Below are 15448 nucleotides of genomic sequence, written 5' to 3'. Positions count from 1 at the left end.
GCTCTGAGTCCCCTGTCAAAAGAAACACCACATTTCTTTCCTTCTATTGTGTACTCATGGGCTTCTGTATCAGACTTCCTGTTTTCACCTTAAACCTCATTGCCCTGGGCAAGAGCATGCTCAGTTTTCTCCTCTTCCCCCCTCCTCCCTTCTCTACTGTAATCTGAGCCCAGAGCAGGGAGAAATGTCACACCACATTAATACTGCAGCTCTTATCCTAAACAAACAGAGTTTCTAGAGCTTTTTACTCAGGTATGGTAAAACATTGTACAGAATAAATATGGCATTCTAGCTTGCACTATTGCAGCTAATCTATTGGCAATAAAATGCCTCCGTAGCTTTCCTTCTCCTTTAAGAGGGATATAAATGAGCTGGAGAGAGTGCAGAGACTAAGTGCGACTAAATTGGTTAGAGGGATGGAAGACTTAAATTATGAGGGCAGACTGTCAAGATTGGGGTTGTTTTCTATAGAAAAAAGGCGCTTGTGAGGGGACATGATTACACTTTACAAGTACATTAGAGGACAATATAGACAAACAGCAGGGGACCTTTTTACCCATAAAGTGGATCACCGCACCAGAGGCCACCCCTTTAGACTAGAAGAAAAGAACTTTCATTTGAAGCAACGTAGGTGGTTCTTCACAGTGAGGACAGTGAGGTTGTGGAATGCACTGCCGGGTGATGTTGTGATGGCTGATTCAGTTAATGCCTTTAAGAATGGCTTGGATGATTTTTTGGACAGACATAATATCAAAGGCTATTGTGATACTAAACTCTATAGTTAGTATAGGTATGGGTATATAGAATGAATGTAAAAGTAAGGAGGGGTGTGTGTACGGATGCTGGGTTTTCATTAAGAGGGGTTGAACTTGATGGACTTTGACTTTTTTTAGCCCAATTTAACTATGTAACTATGTAAATATAACTTCTTACAAAGCCTTGTACTATTTAGTGGGGAAATACAGAAACTGTTGTTTATGTGCTATGCAACGATTTATATTATTAACCGTCATTATAATACGTACTGAACTACTTTTTAATTCAGCAATATTACTCCTCAGTATCTTTCGCTCTTCATTAATTATCCTGTAGTAAAAGTATCTTAACAAACACAATGTCAGTAGAAGACCCATAAGCAGGCACCATTTACTGCTGTCTAACCAGCTAAGTAGAGTATTTACAAAATAAATTATGTCCTTCTGATGATTTGATTTAAAGGCAAGTGATCTCGAGATGCAAGAGCAAAATATTTTTAGGGACATGCTGAATCCATAATTTTTGAATTTTGTTGAATACCAAAGCCTCCTCTAAAAATGCAGACACATTACAAACCAAAGGTCAAACACTAATTTCAATATTCAAATTTGATAAAAAAATCAAACCATTGCACAAACCAAAATCAAATCAATAAGAACAAATAACCTAGAGAAACCAATCAGATGCTTGTTTTCAAACAGCTGACCAGTAATTGGCATCCTGCTGATTGGTGGGTTACTAGGCATGTAGCAAACATAAGATATTTTATTATGTTACCCCATAAGGCAGTTTTGACTGAATCGCATTCCTAATTTTCTTACATATATTATCATCAATGTTTGCACAGAACTACTGCACATTATTATTTATGCCAATGGGACTTGACATGGGAGAGTTCAAGTTTGGCAAATGATTGGATCTTAGAGTCTACCCAGTTTTACAATCTAGGATGTTTAAGTGACCTTAAGCATGTTGAAGTTAAGTAACTTCCCTAGGTCAAAACTTAAGGAACAAAAATTTGTTTCATGTAAAGGATTCTGCATATATTTACCCTTGAGGAAATAAAGTTACCCTGAAATGTTGGGTGTATGTTTCTGTGTTGTCGCAATCAAGTAACTTGATCACATTCACAGAGAAACTTGAATGACTTCTTATTCAGAGTATTACTAGTTAAGGTTGGGACAAACACATACCATCAACCTGGAATATTTCTAAAACTTACTGTACAAACTGTTTTAAATTGTATAATTGTGTTTTCCACAATCACTTACAAACTGTATCTATGTTTTAACTAGCCAATGGACCAGTTGTTGACCATATTTAAGCTGTTTTATGGCAGCAAGGGAAAGGTTAAGCTAGGAACTTTCTAGTGGCCATAAAGTGATGGATGTAGTAAGACACTAAATTAACCAGTCTTCTTATATATACCTACTGATATCTAGTCAAAGAATGTTAAATGAGATGGTGTGACACTACTGTTCCCTTCTGTCTGGCCACTTTCTCCAACGGGGTGTTCTCTTCATATCTGCAAGGATTTCCTCTGGGTACTCCCACACTTCAAAAATATAATGGCATAATGAAGCCATTACTGTGATAGGGATCTTATCACCCCAAAAAGAGCCACAATCCCCAAAAGAGCATTGCATTTTTTTACCTCTCCCCCAAGCAGTCCATCCTAAGAAAATTCCCTACTCCAAGCAGTAAATCAACTCCTACATGAGCCAGTGAATACTTCACTCCAAGCTCCCCCTTCCAAATGAATTCTTCTTGAGCCAGCTTCCACCCTCTCTACTCACTGCCTGCCTCTCAGTAGTACATACAGTAATACAAGGAGACATTTGAAGCTATTCAACAGCTTATAGCATTTACCTGGCTCTGCTTCCACCTCTGTCATGGGCCAACATGCCAAGAGACCTGACATTTAACCATTTTCTTATTCAAAATAATATACCGTAATCATCTAGGAACAGCACCAAATAAAATGTACAAGAAATAATCCTCAAATCAATAAAATACTTAATTTCGGATGAAATGTTTTTGCTTGACACTCTTTTAATACCTTTTCCAAAAGAAATAAATTAGCTTGACTCTTCTATGGCAGCAAAGCTTTTTTTCTTAAATGCAATTTTTACTTCCATCCTTCCCTATTTAATTCTATAGTGCTATGTAAACAAGCCGCGGAGGTGTTCCTGCCAATACCTCTAGGCTCAATCTTGCAGGTTTGCATGACACCTGCCAGCAGGTAATGAAGAATAACTATCATTAGAAATAGTGGTGATAATAATAACTTATATAGAAGACTAACAAGCCTATGTTAAACCTGATAAAAAGAAGGGAAATAATGAGGTTTCTTAAGAAGTCAAGCAAACCAGTTCACTAATAAATAGGTTCAATAGGTATGAAATATTAGCAGGGTTCAAAGGCATCAACCTCCTGGAAACCACATATGAGTGATTGCATTGGCCACTTTCTGGAAAACTTGGGACAACCCCAGTGCTGAATTTTTAACACTACCACAGTGTAGTAAGTCCAATAGAAAAAAAACAAAAATCATGAAGGGGAGGATATACTCACAGTTTCCCCCCCCCCCAGTCTATAGGTGCATGTATAAAGAACAACTGCAAAAAGTTATGAGTGTTCCTCCAAAGAATAAAGCAAAAGGTAGTTAAAATTACAAGTGCGTTTATGATGGACATTACAAGTGGAAGCATCACGCGTTTTGTATCTGTTGGGGCACTTACTTAGGAGGGTTGACAGGTCTGCAGGGATATACTGTATGGTTTTTGTTATGCCCTATTAACAGGACCAGAACTAAAAGTAGACACAGAGGCAGCGGTCTAGTCAGGCCAAGGATTTTCTCTGATTCTCTGATTTTTCTCGGATGGCACAAGGGGAAATGTGTCTACTGTTTAAGCCACAGCATCAAGGCCCCCATCAGTAATCATAAGGCCCCATAATACTAAGTTTGAAGGGCCCTCCCCCATGGGACCCTAAGTATTGACTCACTGGTCACATCCCTGACCTAACCACTCCCCAATTATGCCAAATCACCTCCATAACCCCACCCACAAGTTCGCCACTTTCACAGCTTGAGATTTATGTTTTGAATATCATCACAGGACGATTAAGATAATGGGAAAGGTATGACCAAGATGAATGTGAAGAGAAAAGCAGAATACAAGAGAAATAGGGAAAGCACAGAGGAAAAAAATGGTTAAGGAGAAATGGGGACAGGTTGAAAAAGGAACTAAAATGTTCTGAAAGCTTGCTATGATTATCTTAGTTAGCCAATAAAGGTATCACCTTTATACCACTTAGTTATTTTTTATTTCAAAAGGGTTGCCCTGTAACATTTTTACTGGCTAACAAGGTACAACAGCTTTACCTGCAAGATAGAAAAGCTTCACAAAGGGGGAGATTAGAACGAGCGCATTAAAGGGGTAAAGAAATAAAGAGTGAAACATGAGGAATGCGGAAATAGGAGTAAAAAAAGTGGGGTGAACAGAAAATGAAGAAAGAAGAAAAGGGGGAACGGGGAGATCAACAAGAGAATTGGAGAGAAGGGGATGTGAAAAGTGAAGACAAAAGAAAGAAGAGAAAGGTAAAGGACAAAAATATTAAGATATAAAGAATATGAAGCCTACAGAAACAAGAGTGGAAAAAAGGTTGGAAAGCAGGTGGAGAAAAGATAAAAAGTCAGGGGGAGAAGGTCAGACAAATAGAGAACAAAGAAGACATAGAGAATGAGAAGAAAGCTGGTAAGGGTAAATACAGATGGCAATAACAGAGCACTCAACATAGGTGGTTTTTGAAAATAAAAATAGATGTCACTTGAAAATGGGGTTACAGTGATAAGAAAAGCTCTCTGCTCTCATCAGTCCTCCTGCATCTAAATCTGACAATATCTGGCCCTACCTCTGTACCTTCAAAGTAAACCACAATACAAAGAGCTGGGACATGCTTTAGGCTGTATACAACTACTGTAAAGTTTTCTTTATTTGTGTGTCCTAGTGTTCACCCCCACAATATGAAAACACAATTTTCTCTGTTCACATATGCCCACTGGGCACTTTGGAGGTCCAGGTTCATCTGTTTTGCTGGTGGTTAAAAGATTGGCAGCACTCTACAAAAAAAGGAGATGAGGGAATGGCCTCTATTTACACTGCATACTGCTGACGTATGACTGGAACTGTAAAAGCAGCTCTGTATAATGCACACTTCATGACTGGGCTATAAAGGTGCATGGGTTTAATTGCTCTTTAAACATATACATATATACTGATACAACCATTTAGATACGAAAGATGAACGGTGTCCAAGAGACAACAAAGGTGATATCCCATCCTATCCTTCCAACAAATTGCAGCAGAGTAAATAATCACAAAGAGCCTTTGTATGGTATCGTAAGACAGATCAGGCCAAAGCTTGCATTACATTCAAATCAACAACAATAATCAATTCCTTCAACAAAAGAATCCTTGAAAAATATTATTGGTTCTACCGAGTTGGGTTAAATAGTGAATGCAGCGAGCTGCATCACGGCACTTCCAAGAATTACTGCAATAACTGCAACACAGCAATCTTATGTAGACGTTCTATGAACAAAGGCCTGCGTATCTGCACTAAAATGGTCTCTAAAATGCTTATAAAAAATGCACGCAAGAACAGACAGAGTGGAAGAGAAAGGCAATGTACTGCTGAACTTTCAGGGAATGTGTCATATTGCCCCATACTATAAAGTCACTTTTATTAAATGTGTGCTATAAGCATTTATATGCCCCTCCCCATAAACCTCTAGGGCACAGTGCATGGATAGAAAAGAATAAAAAAAAGATGAATATTACATTCTTTCTGTGAACTACATCCACTTAGAACACTTTCAGTTTTATTTATCATAAGCCAGAAAAAAAAAACAAGAGCATAAGCGTTGTGGTACATAAGATTGTTGTTTCCAGCATTATATCTCCATAAATATAATTTCACTGAAAATTAAATAACCTCTACCCCCCCCCCCCCCAGTAACTGCAACTTCCAAAATTCATACTATGCAGTTCTGCAACTAATACAGGGCTGCAGAACGGGCAGATGGAGATGCATGGCAGACAAAGAGTTATACAGAGCCGAGACAAGGGACGGAGAGGTTTTATACATGGAGATAAGATATTATACCCATCCCTGCTTATCGTTCATTAAACATGCAATAGTCTAAATAGGATAAGGATTTGCCTAGTGTCTGCCTTGATCTTTGGAAAAACAAATTACTATCACCAATAAACTGCCATAATGATATCTATATATACATATATATATATATTTTTTTTTTTTGCTTTTCCAGTTGACGCTGAATTCACTTCTATTCTATCAAAGGATGGAATCTCTTATGCAGGAACCCATAATTCAGAAAAGCTCTGAAATATGGGATAGGCGTGACCTGATTAAGCAAATAATTTATATTATTTAGAGATTCCCTTATTCTGTGTAAATAATAAAACAGAAGCTTGTACTTGATCCCAACTAAGATATATTTAATCCTAATTGGAAGCAAAATATTTTTATAAAAATATTTAGCAGACTTATGGTCTGGTGGTCCAGATTACTGAAAACCCCTTATCCAGAACCCCACATTCCAGATAATAGAAGCCCTACCTGTATATAAAGTAATCAGTCAGTGCAGAATGGATAGATGTCGCCTGCAGGGATCCTGGCTCTACTGAGCTCTGCTGGGAAGATGGGAGCACTTTGCAGGGTTATATCACATAGAAGTCAACAATGACTTGGTCTCCCCCAAATCAAAAACAATCTGTTTAGGAATTCCAGGCTGCAGCGTGTATTTGATCCCCCGTGCTAACCTTCCCTTCCGACGACGCAGAGACTGAAACGGCGAAGATACCTATTCATTTATTCCATAAGAGCCCCTTAATTCTATTGGTCGACGGGAATTTGGTAGCGCAACATTCCGTCCTCTGTCATTGGGCGACGGCAATCTGCTGACTTTTCTTCTTCAGTTGCGATGCCGCAGCCGTAGCGCATGCGCACTGTCAGTCGCTTATGAAACGAAGGCAAAGTGCGATTATTTGTTACGACATAAATAGAAAACGGGCCGGGCAAGTTGCGTTGATGCGTCACAGACTAGTACTCTATAGTTACCTTAGAAGTAGGACTATGGGGACGGATAAATGTCTCTCAGACACATTTAACACAGTATCCGTGCCTGCAGCTTGTCAATAAAATATGGCATCATGTTTGTGCGTTTGTTTTACGACTCGTCTCGTTTAATGACGATCATTTCTAATACTACCTACACCCCTTAGATTTATACACGCATCATTAAATGAATAGGAGGCTAGAGGTGAGCCGGTAAAGTAATTTCGCCTGTCTATCGGGTGAGTGACGGACAGCAGCGCCCCATGAGCTGTAAAAAAACTGGTGAAGCTGCCCTTTTCTATTGCTGTCCGTTTGCCTTTGCGGATTGATATAAGTTCGACATTTACCTCCTTAAAAAAAGGCGCACCCACAGCCCCGTCTTTTAGTGCTGCGCCTCTCACGAGCCTTTCTTTATGAGGTGCGAGTGTGGGGGCCAGGACTGGGCCCAGATTCAAAATAGGCCCTGCCATTCCTAGTACACAGGGCAGGCCCAAACTGCCTACACCAGTTCACTTAGTAGTCATTAACTATGTCACTTTATAGCAGCCCCTCCGGCATTTGCCAGAAATCACAGATTGCCAGTCCGGGCCTGGTGGGCGCGTCTGCCTATTCCATGTGGGTCTGAGCCAGGGTTGCATGGTCTAATTTACAAAACCAGCCAAAGTCGGCTACAAAACCAGCCTAAAACTAGCGATGCTTCAAAAGTAGCATAAAAATAGCACAATATGTGCAGTGAAAGAAAGTCTAAAAAAGAAATTAATATATGTGAAAATTTTATTTTCACTGTTTCACTATGGGACAGATTCACCCTGTCACCAGGGGAGTAACTACAAAGGGGGAAGGGAGTGCAGAAGGTACGGCCCCCATAAGGCTCTAATGCATATACAATTTCAATAAATATTGGTAAAACAGCTCAACCTCTAAACACTTTAGTAGCCAGCAGATTTTTGCACCCAAATTGTCTGAAATTGAGGAAAGTCACCAGAGAGTGATGAGATACTCAGGTACGGAGCCCAAAATCTGGTAATCCCAGATTTTGGGCTCCGTACCAAATCAGTACGGACTTGGTACGCAAGTCAGACCCATTGCATGCTGGGTATTGGCAACCCTGGTCTGAGCAATGTTTGACAAAGCACTTACTATACAACAACCAAGGTGTCCCGCACTTTTATCCTCTGAAAAAAAGTTTTCAGTTGGGGTGCTTGTATTTTGAAGGGGTGGTTTATATTTAAAGGGCACCTGTTGGGTAAAAATGTTATCCCCAACGAAAGGTGTGGGCTAATAGAACCCGCATTCCAGTTGGGGATAATAGTAGTTTTCTTTTTTTTAAAAAATGCCCCCCACCAGCGCTACGCTCCCTCCCGGTGCGGGTCGCGTAGTGCTGGCGGGCAGGGCCAGATTTACATAGTGGGTGCCCCTAGGCCCACTGCTGTCGGCCGCCCCTGTCCCCAGCACTTTATTCTTGCAAATTTTCATCATCTAGACCAGAGCAATGATGATTGGTGCATGGGAAATTAAAAAAATTATTGTATCTCCTGTGCATCCCGTGTTTTTGAACCAATGTGGGTGTGGTTGGGCAGCATGCGGCCCCCCTAAAATCCTGCCGCCTTAGGCTGGGCCTTGGTGGCCTTTCCACAAATCCGGGCCTGCTGGCGGGGCATTTTTAAAACGAATAAATAAACCTACTTTTATCCCCCAACCAGAATGCAAGCTCTATTTGCCCGCACCTTTGGTTGGAGATAACTTTTTTTTATTTTTTTATTCATTTTTTTAAATTATTTGCCTTTTTCTTCTTATTCTTTCCAGCTTCACTGATCCCATCTAAAAACAAGTGCTCTGTAAGGCTACACATGTATTGATATTGCTACTTTTATTACTCATCTTTCTATTTAAATCCTCTCCTATTCATACTGCAGTCTCTTATTCAAATCAATGCAGGGTTGGACTGGCCTGGTGGGGTACCGGGAAAAAACCCGGTGGGCCCCCACCCTCATGGGCCCCTGCCGGGCCAGACCCCTCTTCCGATATTGGAAATGGCAGAAATTTTTTTTCTCTGCACCACACAGCGTAGGCCGAGCATGCGCGCCGAGCACGCCTTCATGCATGTGGGCCGAGAGGCGCCTCACAGTAGAGGGCCGGGGGCCGGAGGGGGGCAGCAGTCCCAGTGGGCCCTGGGCCCCTAGTCCGACCCTGAATCAATGCATGGTTATTGGGGTAATTTGAACCCTAGCAACCAGATTGCTGAAATTGCAAACTGGAGAGCTGCTGAATAAAAAGCTAAATAATTGAAAAACCACAAATGCTAAAAATTAAAACCAATTGCAATTTGTCTCCGAGTATCACTCTCTACATCAGTGATCCCCAACCAGTAGCTCGCGAGGAACATGTTGCTCTCCAACCCCTTGGATGTTGCTCCCAGTTGCCTCAAAGCAGGTGCTTATTTTTGAATTCCAGGCTTGGAGGGAAGTTTTAGTTGCATAAAAAACAGTTGTTCTGCCAAACAGAGCCTCAATGTAGGTTGACAATCCACATAGGGGCTACTAAATGGCCAATCAAAGCCCCTATTTGGCACCCCAGGAACATTTTTCATGCTTGTGTTGCTCCCCAACTCCTTTTACTTCTGAATGTTGCTCACGGGTTCAAAAGGTTGGGGATCCCTGCTCTACATCATACTAAAAGTGAACTCAAAAGGCAACAAACCCTTTAATGGAGCCATATTCTATTTATGCACCCCATATTGCTCGCCTCAGGACGTTTCATTTCACGTTTCTACAAAATAATACTGCCTGCTTTTATTTTTATCTGTCTTCTGTATTAAAAGCATTAGCATAATCAGCTAGGCCAATAAAATACCTGCCAGCCATATGTCAACCATACCACTGGCCTAATTTGACTGATGAGTTCTACCCAGATTAATACCCAGTGCTGGCCTATGCATCATCCCTCTCCTTCGTGACTTGAGTCTCCCCTCAGCTTTGCTGCCAGGTATTGAAGCAACTGCTTTAATAAAAAATAGGGATATAGGCACCCGTGGGCAGCATCATTGTTTCTGCCACCCTTGACTAGCACTTGGATAACTATATAGAAAATAAGGACCTGGGTCTACGACCTAATAAAACTACCATGGAAACTGTTACTTCACTGCATTATTCTAGAATGAAAATGAGTTTAATATAAAAGGCAGCTATCACTAAAAATGTATTTTCCCTAACACCACAGCTGTGCGTTGATAGAGCCTGCAGTTTACATGGGGAAAACAATTGTACTACTTCAAAGATGTGCCCCTGCCCTCAAGGACTGTAGTGGTCCATACATGGTGCACAAGTGAACTGGAAGCAGGACTTAATATGCAACTGCACATGCAACGTTGATTTTAGGTCATGTCCATATTGAGTGAGTGTCCTGGACAACTCATTCAAACAGTGAAAGCATATGCCCCATCATGGCAACACGCACCTGGGTAATGTCTTTAATGTTTGGTTTAATCACTATGTCAGAACCTGTCAGATGCTAAAAAAAAGTGCTGGTTGGCTAGCACAGGGGAAAACATTTGTTTAACAAAGCCCTAAGGGATATGGATTGTCCAATGTTCAGCTGTTACTGCAGTTCTACATTACTCCCTCCATTGTCAGTGGTTTCAATAAAAGCTGCAGAGTTGCAGATGGGTATATAAATAATGGGGTCCCACAAAGTATATTGACAAATTGCAACGCACAACCCTGTGACCATCATCATTAGAGTTTGGAGACGATGGCATTTTATCATGTCACACTTCAAAGGGATGTTTCAACCTTAAGTTAACTTTTAGTATGGTATAGAATGGCTAATTCTAAGCAACTTTTCATTTGGTCTTCATTATTTATTTTTTTATAGTTTTTTAATTATTTGTCTTCTTCTGACTCTTTCAAGCTTTCTAATGGGCGTCACTGACCCCCATCTACAAACAAATCCTCCATAAGGCTACAAATTTATTGTTATTGCTATTGTATGATTCACCTTTCTATTCAGAGCCTCTCCTATTCATATTCCTTATTCAAATCAATTTATGTTGCTAGGGTAATTTGGACCCTAGCAACCAGATTGTTGCAAGCTGGAAAGCTGCTAAATAAAAAGTGAAATAACTCAAAAAACACAAATAATAAAAAATGTAATCCAACTGCAAATTGTTGAATAACACTCTCTACATCTTACGTAAAGTTAATTTAAAGGTGAACAACCCTTTAAGTGGGTGATCAGAGGATAAAAGTCACACCTTGCAGATGCCGTCTCTTAAAAAGGTTGTTCACCTTTGGATTAACTTTTAGTATGATGTAGAGAATGCTAGTTTGATACAAGCTGCAATTGGTCTTTTTTTTCAGCGATTAATTCAGCAGGTCTTCAGTTTGGAATTTCAGCAGCTATCATATTGCTAGGGTCCAATTTAGCCTAGCAAACAGGCAGTGGTTTAAAGAGACAAGAATATGAATAAAGAAGGGCCTAAACAGAAAAAATAGTAATAAACAATAAAATTGTAGCCTCACAGAGCAATAGTTTCTTGGCTGCTGGGATCAATGACCCCCATTTGACAGGAAGGAGTCAGAAGAGGAAGGCGAATAGTTAAAAAACAATCCAAAATAAAACATGAAGACCAAATGAAAACTTGGTAAGAATAGGCCATCCTATGTTATACTAAAAGTTAATCTGATGGTGAACCCCCACACTGACCTAATAATGAATTATCGCTTCAAAAGGTTTCTACACAGAGATATTAGGAGAAACTAAACTGCATATCCCTGATCACAATAATTCCATTAGGATCTTGAATGCTTTGGGTTTATGGTGCAGATCTTTGTCCCATGTCTCCAGCTGCAGACACAGATATGTGTTGTAGCTGTTTTCAAAATATTGGCCTGTTTGCAAACATAACATGTAGCTTAGTAAAGGAAAGGAAACACAAGTAAAGGACATGTGTATTTAACATTGATCATGAAGTGAGTACAGAACCCATCAGCCATTACAGTATTGAAGAAAGAATAAAAACTACACTGACAGACAGCCATTCATATGGTTTTGCAGCCTGTATGTCTTCCAGCCCAGTGGACAGATGGCAAAATTCTTGGAAATGCCCCTCCATAATTTCCTGGACTATGCCCAGAGTGCCACTGCCATTATAATACTGCATCTCTTTGAGTAGACTTCAGGGCTTGTTGTTCCTGCTACTTTCCCTGATATTTTTCAGGTTCAGACCCTTTCGGTTGGACATTGCCCTCAATGAAATCTACAACCTGCTGCTTAAAGGGATACTGTCAGTTAATAGTGCTGTTCTATATTTAGATTTTGAAATCTGACATGGGGCTAGACAAATTGTCAGTTTCCCAGCTGCCCCCAGTCATGTGACTTGTACTCTGATAAACTTCAGTCACTGCTGTACTGCAAGTCGAAGTGATATCACCCCCATCCTTTTCCACCCCAGCAGCCTTACAACAGAACAATGGGAGGGTAACCAGATAGCAGCTCCCTAACACAAGTTAACAGCTCCCTGGTAGATATAAGAACAGCACTCAATAGTACAATCTAGGTCCCACTGTAACACATTCAGTTACAGTGAGTAGAAGAAACAACAGCCTGCCAGAAAGCAGTTCCACCCTAAAGTGCTGGCTCTTTCTGAAAGCACATGATCAGACAAAATAACCTGAGATGGCTGCCTACACACCAATATTACAACTAAAACAAAAACACTTGCTGGTTCAGGAATGAAATTTTATATTGTAGAGTCAATTATTTGCAGTGTAAACAGTGTAATTTAGAAATAAAACTACATCATAAAAATCATGACACAATCCCTTTAAGTAAATAATCATTCGGTGCTCAGCCTGATGCAGATGCTATGCACCAATCCTGCAAACATTGCTCCTCACCTTGTAGACAGAGAAGTGAATAAAATAGGGAAGCACAAATTGAAGCATTTGACAACAGAAACAGTTTACCTGACATATCAGGCTCCTATGCACTCTTTTGTAAAAGTCAAAATGTCCCCCCAATTCACCAGAGGAAGATTTACAGCTCCCTATTGACTAGTTTATGGATAAGTCTATTTTCACCCTTTGATAAACAACCATAGAGGTTTTGGTTAAGCTTTAAAAGAAGCAATGATCCTTTGTGTGACACGAATCTTGTACTGCAGAACCACAGTATCTTCTTGGTTTGGTGCCTGTTTGAAGGCAGACATTTTGTATTTTTAAAATGTAGGACAGCAGCCAAGGGAAGATGATTGCCATGATGTTAATTAATTTAATCAGGGGTGCAATTATCAAGCAGGGAAATTTTGTAATTGGCATTTTGGAGCCAGGAAGGATTTTTGCTCTTGAAGCAAAATTGGCAGATGCTACAAGTGTTTTATTTTTGTTTGTTTGTTGTTTCTCTCTCCCTGGACCAACAATTCCTAAAAGGGCTTTCTGAGCAGCTGAACATATGTTTTTTTTTCGAGCAAATTAACCATGAGACTGACAAATAAATCTCTCTTTTGCATGGCACTTATATAATAAACTGGTACTGTAAACCCTGTAAAAAAGAATACATTTTGCCTAATAATTTACATATGCAAATTACAATTAGAGAGTAGAAATATTATGCTGAAGCTGTTGCGTAATCTGTCTATGCATCAGTAGGACTACAGATGCATATACATCCCCCTTCCCCAGCAAAGAAAATCTTTGGTGGGTCCGGCTTGAACAGTCCCTTCTCCCTTTCTCCCCTCCCCCCGACAGGTTGAGGTGGCAGATTTTCGGATTTGGACTTTTAGCAGCATTGGGCTATAATAAATATCTAAAAATTCTAGTTTTTTTTCCTCTAAAAACTATAGTTCAAACCCAAAAAAACCTTGACCAGAAAAAATCGAGGTTTAGTAAATAACCCCCAACTGTCAGGTTATGCCTTTTAAAATAATAATGCAGAAGTATTCCATACTTCTTTGAAGGTCTGTTAATCAGGTGGTTCTGCTACCTTGTTTCAAAAATTGGAACCCATCGGGGCACAGATTAGATAGGGGTTTACAGATCCTGTTTCCAGAAGCCATTACATTTAGGGCCTTATTTATTGAAAAAGTTTTTTTCACTAGAAAACTTAAATTTTTAGAGGGAAATTTTTTCAAGATTTATCATACCCCGATGCTGCAAAAAGCCTGAACCTGAAAACCCGCCATCTCAGACCTGTTGAGGTCCTGTATAAATCAATGGGAGAAGCACCTATCTCAATTTGAAGTTTTCGTGGTCTGCACTGGGTTTAGTCCCAAAATCAGACATTTTTGGGGTTTTCATGAAAAAAATCCTGAAAAATTCGAGCGATTCAGGGAAAACCCTGAAAAAATTGAGCTATTCGTGTTATGGCTTGATTTTATCGTGTTTTTCTGCGATCCGATATCATATAATTTTTTTATTAATAAATAAGCTAAAATTGGACATGGGAATTTGATTGTGGTTTTTTAAATAATATATGAGATAAATGTGGATTTAAGTAAATAACCCTACAAAACTCACTGACAATATGTAATGTATATTGGAGAGTTGCTTAGAATTACAACTTATTTCATTATTAAGCCAAATGTTATTTTTGTATTTAAATGCCTGTTAAAATCACTTTTACCTACTTTAACAAATGAGCTAGAAATGCACATACAACATTTTTGCATTTATGCAAACCTAGAAATACATATATAAATATTACAGGTAACAAATTGATTTTTCTGAAAAACAAACATAAAATAGAAGTTGAAGCAATACAATTTAATGTATTAATGTTTTAACTTACCAGTAATTTCCCAGGTAAAGGGAAGCAGATGGCAACTATAAACCAACTAGAAAGCAACTGCCAGCAAGTGCCAGCTTTTATACTGTACAGCAAAAGCGGCTGCCTACATGTGATCTGCCCATGATCTAAAAGTCCATCCTCATAAAATTGCAGCATGTAACTATGACCTTGTTGAGGTTACATAACGAGATTGTGAAGGAGGCATGTAACACTCCTGTGTGTTCATTCTCTTTGTATTTGTATGAAATGAAGTACTTTCATTAAATATAGAGCAGTAATGAGAACAATCCTTCCTGCACCCAATGTGCAAGCATTCTATGCCAGCTAATAAATGGGTATTTTGGGCAGCTCCTATCTACTGCTTCCGTTAAGCTTTTTGTTCTTAGAAGTAGATCATTTGTTAAACATGTGTAATTCTTTAAATTTTGAATATATTATTTAAACCCATCATTCTACTATCGTGGAATAGAATGCTTAGAGGTTGAATAGAATTTGCTAAGAGCATTGCATTCCATATGAATTCTACAAATACACATCTCTCTGATAACTGCCAAAAGGTAAATTCATTTCCAAGTCTCTTTTATTCTGCACTATTCTTTTTTAAGTGATGTCTTTCAAAGTGTTTTCAAATTTTGTTCTTTATATCACATAAACACAAATACATGTACTGTGTTTAAGGAAAATGTCAACTTAGATTAAGGGTCAGGGCACACTCTCAGATTCGGGGAGATTAGTCACCCTGCTTTAAATCTCCTCTTCTTCG

The 15448-nt window shown here is 39.4% G+C and overlaps 1 protein-coding gene across 3 annotated transcripts in view; it reads right to left on the bottom strand.

The window, feature by feature from the left end:
• Positions 1-14784, bottom strand: part of scd.L (stearoyl-CoA desaturase (delta-9-desaturase) L homeolog) — a 31917-nt gene extending 17133 nt beyond the window's left edge. For 2 of the 3 annotated variants that reach the window (XR_005962453.1, XM_041568828.1), the window contains exon 1: positions 6403-7178. The gene's annotated coding sequence lies outside the window, so the exon portion shown is untranslated. Of the gene's footprint in view, positions 1-6402; positions 7179-14685 lie in introns of those variants that run through there. The other variant, XM_041568829.1, reaches the window with a different exon arrangement.
• Positions 14785-15448: the final 664 nt, after the last annotated feature.

Source organism: Xenopus laevis, chromosome 7L, assembly GCF_017654675.1.
Source record: "Xenopus laevis strain J_2021 chromosome 7L, Xenopus_laevis_v10.1, whole genome shotgun sequence".
Classification (NCBI taxonomy): domain Eukaryota; kingdom Metazoa; phylum Chordata; class Amphibia; order Anura; family Pipidae; genus Xenopus; species Xenopus laevis.
This window is presented reverse-complemented; position numbering and strand designations above follow the sequence as displayed.